The 5,843-nt window shown below is 41.0% G+C and overlaps 1 pseudogene; it reads right to left on the bottom strand.

Moving 5' to 3' along the window:
- Window positions 1-1,601: 1,601 nt before the first annotated feature.
- LOC706000 (small ribosomal subunit protein uS2 pseudogene) lies at window positions 1,602-2,540 on the bottom strand (annotated as a pseudogene).
- Window positions 2,541-5,843: the final 3,303 nt, after the last annotated feature.

Raw genomic sequence — 5,843 nt, 5'->3', positions numbered from 1 at the left:
AAAGAGTTTTGCAGGAAAGGGACAGAGAAAAAAAGTGTGCTTCTTGGAGTAGGAGGGAGGGCCATGAGAGGTTTTCTCAGATGGGAGGAATAGCAGCAGCATGACTGTATGCTGATGGGAATGGGGTCATAGAGAGAAGGAAGAGCTACCCCAGCAGCATCCTTGCATTGAAGGGCATGACATTAGCACTCAGGCAAAGGGATTGGCCTTTGCTAGGAGCATGGTAGTTTGTCCATAAGTAATGTAAGAAAAGGTAGTGCATGTGGGCACAGATACTGGTAGATAAGTAGAAATGCCAGGGAGAGCTTATGAAAGGTCTCTTGTAATTCCTCCAAGTGTCTTGGTGAAGCAAAATCATCAGCTGACAGTGATGAAGGCTAAGAAAGTGACGGAAGTTTGAGAAGAGAGAAGGTACAAAATATTCTAGTCACTAAAGCAGTAGAACTCAAGAGGTATTCTGCAGACCTGTGTTTTTTGGTTTGTTTGTTTGTTTGTTTGTTTTGCAAATTATTTGTTATCTGTCCATGAAAAGATGACTTCAGAAATTAAGAATATGCATTTAGAAGATTCTGTAGCAACTGGACAGAGTAATTTTATGACTGTTAAGTGTAATAATAGAAATTAGAGACTCATATTTTTATGTCTTTCTTTATTTCATTTTTCTTGCAGCCCATTTTCGTTGTAATTTACCGAAGTATTATACCAAGATAGATTTAAAATTATAAGAAGCTGGTCTCTCTCACTGTGGATAATTTGAAAAACGCTGGTTTAAAGATGGAGCTAAGCAAATATAGGATAATTTCTGGGAAGCATTAAAGGCCCACTAGATGTTAGTAATCTTAAATTTGAAATAGTCAACATAGCCATTTTTGTCTTGTCTTATTCAATGGCACAGATCAATTTTTATCAGGAGAGTGGGATTCAAGCAAGGTTTTAGTTTCTCCAGGTGAGTGTGATAAAAGGAGAAAGGACACGGGTGTCAGAGTGTAGCAAGGATTCAGTTATGACAGTGGTTTCCAACCCTTTTGGCATTAGGGACCGGTTTCTTGAGAGACAATTTTTCCAGGAACAGGGCATGGGGGTGGGTGAGGAGACAATTTTTCCAGCAGGGAGAGCTGGGGAGGGGGAAGGAAGGTAGGGAGGATGGGCGTGGTGGTTTTGGGATGAAGCTGTTCCACCTCAGATCATCAGGCATTAGTTAGATTCTAAGAAGAAGCACCATAACCTAGATTCCTTGCACATGCAGTTCAAAATAGGGTTCCAGCTCCTATGAGAATCTAATGCTGCTGCAGATTTGACAGGAGGCAGAGCTCAGGCAGTAGTGCCAGCTCACCTCCAGCTGTGTGGCCTGGTACCAGTCTGTGGCCCAAGGGCTGGGGACCCCTGAGTTATAAAGAATGATATTATTTGCCAAAACTCAACAAATATAAACTTAAGATTTGTGCATTCCTTCATAAGTAAATTTTACATCAAAAGAAGAAAACTATAAACAAATACTGAACTTGATATGTATGCTGAAATATTTAGGGGGAATACAGGGAATCTGTGATTTACTTTGAAATATATTTATTTATTTTTACCTTTTATTTAGAAACTGATGTTTATTTTCCATCAACATTATTTCCATGTTGCTTAAGTGCCTGTGCAAAGAACAGCTTAAGAGCTTGAGGCTGTTCAGTGGTTGCTCCTACCCATTCAGTGTCCGGAGCAGTGGGAGCTGCACACCAGTCTCCCGTGGCAGGCTGAGCACTCCAGGCTTCAGTAGGGAACTGCTGAATAGGGCACCTGCATGCATTCAGACCAGTCTGCACCCTCAGGCTGAGTAGCGGAGAACTCAGGAGCTGGCACATCTGTTCACCCTGAAATTCCTCCTTGGTCATAGCCTTTTCAGCAGCAGCCTGGTCTTTTTCCATCTCTTCAGGATCTCTGTAGAAGTAGAGATGAGGCATGACATTCCACAGATGTTTGTGGGAAATGGTGCGAGGCATGTGCAGGACTTTCCAGGCCAGCATCCACCACGTCAAACCCCCTGAGTGAGCTCCCTTGTTGTTGCATGGGATGACAATGTCCACATAGCACAGAGGAGAATCTGTGTGACACAAAGCAATGGTAAGTAGGTTAACATAAAATGCCTTTGTGAGGGGCTAGTGATCAGCCCTGGGATCAGAAACCACCAGAAGTCGTGGCTCCTGGAAGGCCGCCTGGATCTGGTTAGCGAATGTTCTAGGAGTGAAGCAGCCAGCAACAAGACTGGCTCCAGTGACAGCAGCAAATATCAGCATGGCTTTCTGGCCAGTTTTTCTGGAGGATATGACACTGACATCAGCAGGGTTTTCAATGGCAACAATGGCACGAGCTGCCAGCAGAAACCTCTCCCAGGTCTTCTTCTGATTTAGGATGTAGATGCCATCACTTTTCATTTTATAGATGTACTGTTCCATTTGGAAGTCAAGGTTGGTGCCACCAAAGTGGGTTCCTGCTGAAAGGAACTTGAGGACGTCCTCCTTCTTCATTGGCAGGACATCAAGGGCTCTGGACATTGTGAACGTTTTCCTTTAAGTTACAAAGGGAATCCAGAACAACACAGTATGGATCCTTCTGTGGGTAGCGCAGAAAGGCAAAATATATTCATAAAAGGATGAATTTGGCCAGGTGCAGTGACTCACACCTGTAATCCCAGCACTTCCGGAGACCTAGGCAGGCAGATTGCTTGAGCTCAGGAGTTTGAGACCAACCTGGGGAACCTGGTGAAACTCTGTCTCCACAAAAAAAAATAATTAGCTTGGTGTGGTGGTGTGCACCTGTAGTCCTAGCTATTCGGGAGGCTGAGGTGGGAGGATTGCTCGAGCCTGAGAGGCGGAGGTTGCAGTGAGCCGAGATCACACCGAGCACTGTACTTCAGGATAGAGAAATGGCTACATGAATAAATATATAGTAAAGCTTACTGGCAGAATTTAAGTGATGGATATATGGGTGGTCACTATAAAATCTTTCCATTTTGCTGTTTGAAAATTTTTATAATAAATATCAGGAGAAAAAATTGCCTTGAATATTTTTGTGACCATTTTATCTTCTCAGCCAGCTTATTAGCTCCAAAGAGCAAAGGCAGTTATATCTGGAAGGTTATCTAGCTATATTTCTTATTTCACAGATGACGAACTGTGTCCTAAAGATACCAAATGACTTTATCAAGATCAGGTGGCAGCCAGGTACGGTGGATCACACCTGTAATCGTAGCACTTTGGGAGGCCAAGGCAGGTGGATTGCTTGAGTCCAGGAGTTTGAGACCAGCCTGGACAACAAGGCAAAATCCCGTCTCTACAAAAAATACAAAAATTAGGCGGGCATGGTGGCACTCACCTATAGTCCCAGCTACTTGGGAGGCTGAAGTGGGAAGATCACTTGACCTGGGGGAGTGGAGGTTGTAGTGAGCAAGATCATGCCATTGCACTCCAGCCTGGGCAACAGAGCAAGACCCTGTCTCAAACAAACCAAGAAACAAGATCAGATGGCAAGTTAGGGGCATATTTGATTCCATACTTAGTTTCTTCTCATTACACTAGAGACAAATGAAGCCCGTAACTCAGGCCTAGAGGATCCATGGAAGGGCTCTGGAATGCCCATAAAACCCCAAATTCTGAATGTAAAGTATATGTTCAAAGATACATTTTATTTTCTTTCTTTCTTTCTTTCTTTCTTTCTTTCTTTCTTTCTTTCTTTCTTTCTTTCTTTCTTTCCTTCTTTCTTTCTTTCCTTCTTTCTTTCTTTCTTTCTTTTCTTTCTTTCTTTTTTTTTTTACAGCAGTACTTTTATTTTTTTGCTGGGGTCTAAAGATGCATTTTCTAAGGAGATAAGTCATAGCTTTCAAAAGATCCTTAAGTGGTCTATGACTCAAAAGGGATTCCTGTCTCTAAAAAGTTACTAGGACAAACTTTATTTCCATCAAATTGCTCCTTGAAAATAGTGAACAGTGTTAAGACATTCAAGAAATATTTTTAATATTTTACTGATAATCTGTGTGAAGCTAATATTTTTAACTGACTAGTGATAATGGTATTCAAAAAACCTTTTTGGAGTTCCAAGACAGATTGTAAGAACGTGTAACGTGAGACACTTAAGCCTTTAGAGTTTTTAATTATTTTTTATCTTGTCTCACACAAGGCTGTGGTGACCCACATGAAGCTGGCTAAGTTCTGAAAACATATTTATCTTTCTATTTTCTACTTCCTTGACATTTGGAGATCACTGTGTTGCTTAGCAAAATCCATCCAGTGCTTTCCCTTATTAATTTCCAAGCAAAATAGTTTGTTATGTAACATCCTTCAGGTTCAGGCCAGAAGATATTCTGACTTGAGTATGCACTTAGCAAGGGGTTGCCTCCGAGTATAGAGTTAGGCCTGTGAGCTCTAGCCTCATCCTCTGCTCTACCATTAGTTAAAGGAAAGTCAATTTCCTGAGCATTAGCTTTTTTTAACCTATAGACTAAGTTTAATATCTCCTGAGGTATCCCACAAGGTTTTGTTAGCACAAGTAAATTGATATTTTTAAAATAGCTTGTAGAATATGACACAGAACTTTAAAATATGGTGTTACATTTGGTCAAGGAAAACTATATATGTCTTGTTTGTATACTTTAAGAGACCAAACACTAAGTTATGGAAGAAATAAATAAGTTGGCAGAATTTCTTCCAACATTCAGGGAAAATATTCCATATCTCATAGAAGGGTCACTTTCCCGAGTGACCCTTCCATCTACATGTGCCTGGGTTTGCCATCCCTCTATTTTTGTTTCTGAACTCTGTCAGTGCCTAACATTTGTTAATTTAATATCACAAAAGCATATAAACATGAACTTCAACAGGTTTCTCCTGAATTTCCCAGAGATAAACTGAATAGATACATCAGCACAGATAAAACAAGACTGTCTGTAAATTTGCTTGGGCTGTCAAAAGAAAAGAAGAAGAATTGTGCAGGAAGTAAAAGAGTCCATGAGACAAATTAAAGGAAATAAAGAATTCTGGTGTGGATTGAACTGACAAGCTCAAGAACAAAATGATAAAGACCTTTAATCATGTCAGAAAGTCTATAAAGCTATGTAAGTACAAGAACTAGCAAATGTTAATAATAAACCTTATCCTATTACATAAGAGATAAAATGAACTGCCAAAACTCCAGAAAGGTCAGATCTATCACATATTGTATATGTATTGAATGTTCATATTGAAAACTAATTGGAAGTCTAATGAATAACTTGCTTTGCTAAGAAAGAATGATCTGTTAATGTATCGGATGATTTAAAATTTAGAAGACTCTTGGAACCCTATGATTGCCACAAGATCATGCCTGAATTAGCCTGCTGTGGGATGACATACGAGGAACAAATGAGCTGTCCCAGTGGAGGCCACGCTAGATTAGACAAACAGCCGGTCAACTAGTGAGAGAGCCCTAGCTGAGATCAGAAAAACCATACAGTCAAGCCCTACCAAAATTAGCAAAGCTGCCCAGCCAACACAAAGTTCAGTCCCTCCATAAAGAATATCCTTGATGAGGTGGGATGAGGTGGGAGCAAGGAAAAAATGGGAAGTCCAGTGAGGAAGCTACTGCAATATGCTACGCTAATAGCTCCTAAACTATGGGATCAGTGTTAACATCACTAAAAGAGAGATAAAAGGCCAGGAGCAGTGGCTTTTGCCTGTAATCCTAGCCCTTTGGAAAGCTGAAGCAGGTGGATCACTTGAGGTCAGGAGTTCAAAACTAGTCTCGCCAACATGGTGAAACCCCGTCTCTAGTGAAAATACAAAAAAATTAGCCAGGCGTGGTGGCAGGCACCTGTAATCCCAGCT

Source organism: Macaca mulatta, chromosome 12 (assembly GCF_049350105.2).
Source record: "Macaca mulatta isolate MMU2019108-1 chromosome 12, T2T-MMU8v2.0, whole genome shotgun sequence".
Lineage (NCBI taxonomy): Eukaryota > Metazoa > Chordata > Mammalia > Primates > Cercopithecidae > Macaca > Macaca mulatta.
The sequence above is the reverse complement of the archived record's forward strand: the minus strand, read 5'-3'. Positions and strand labels throughout refer to the sequence as shown.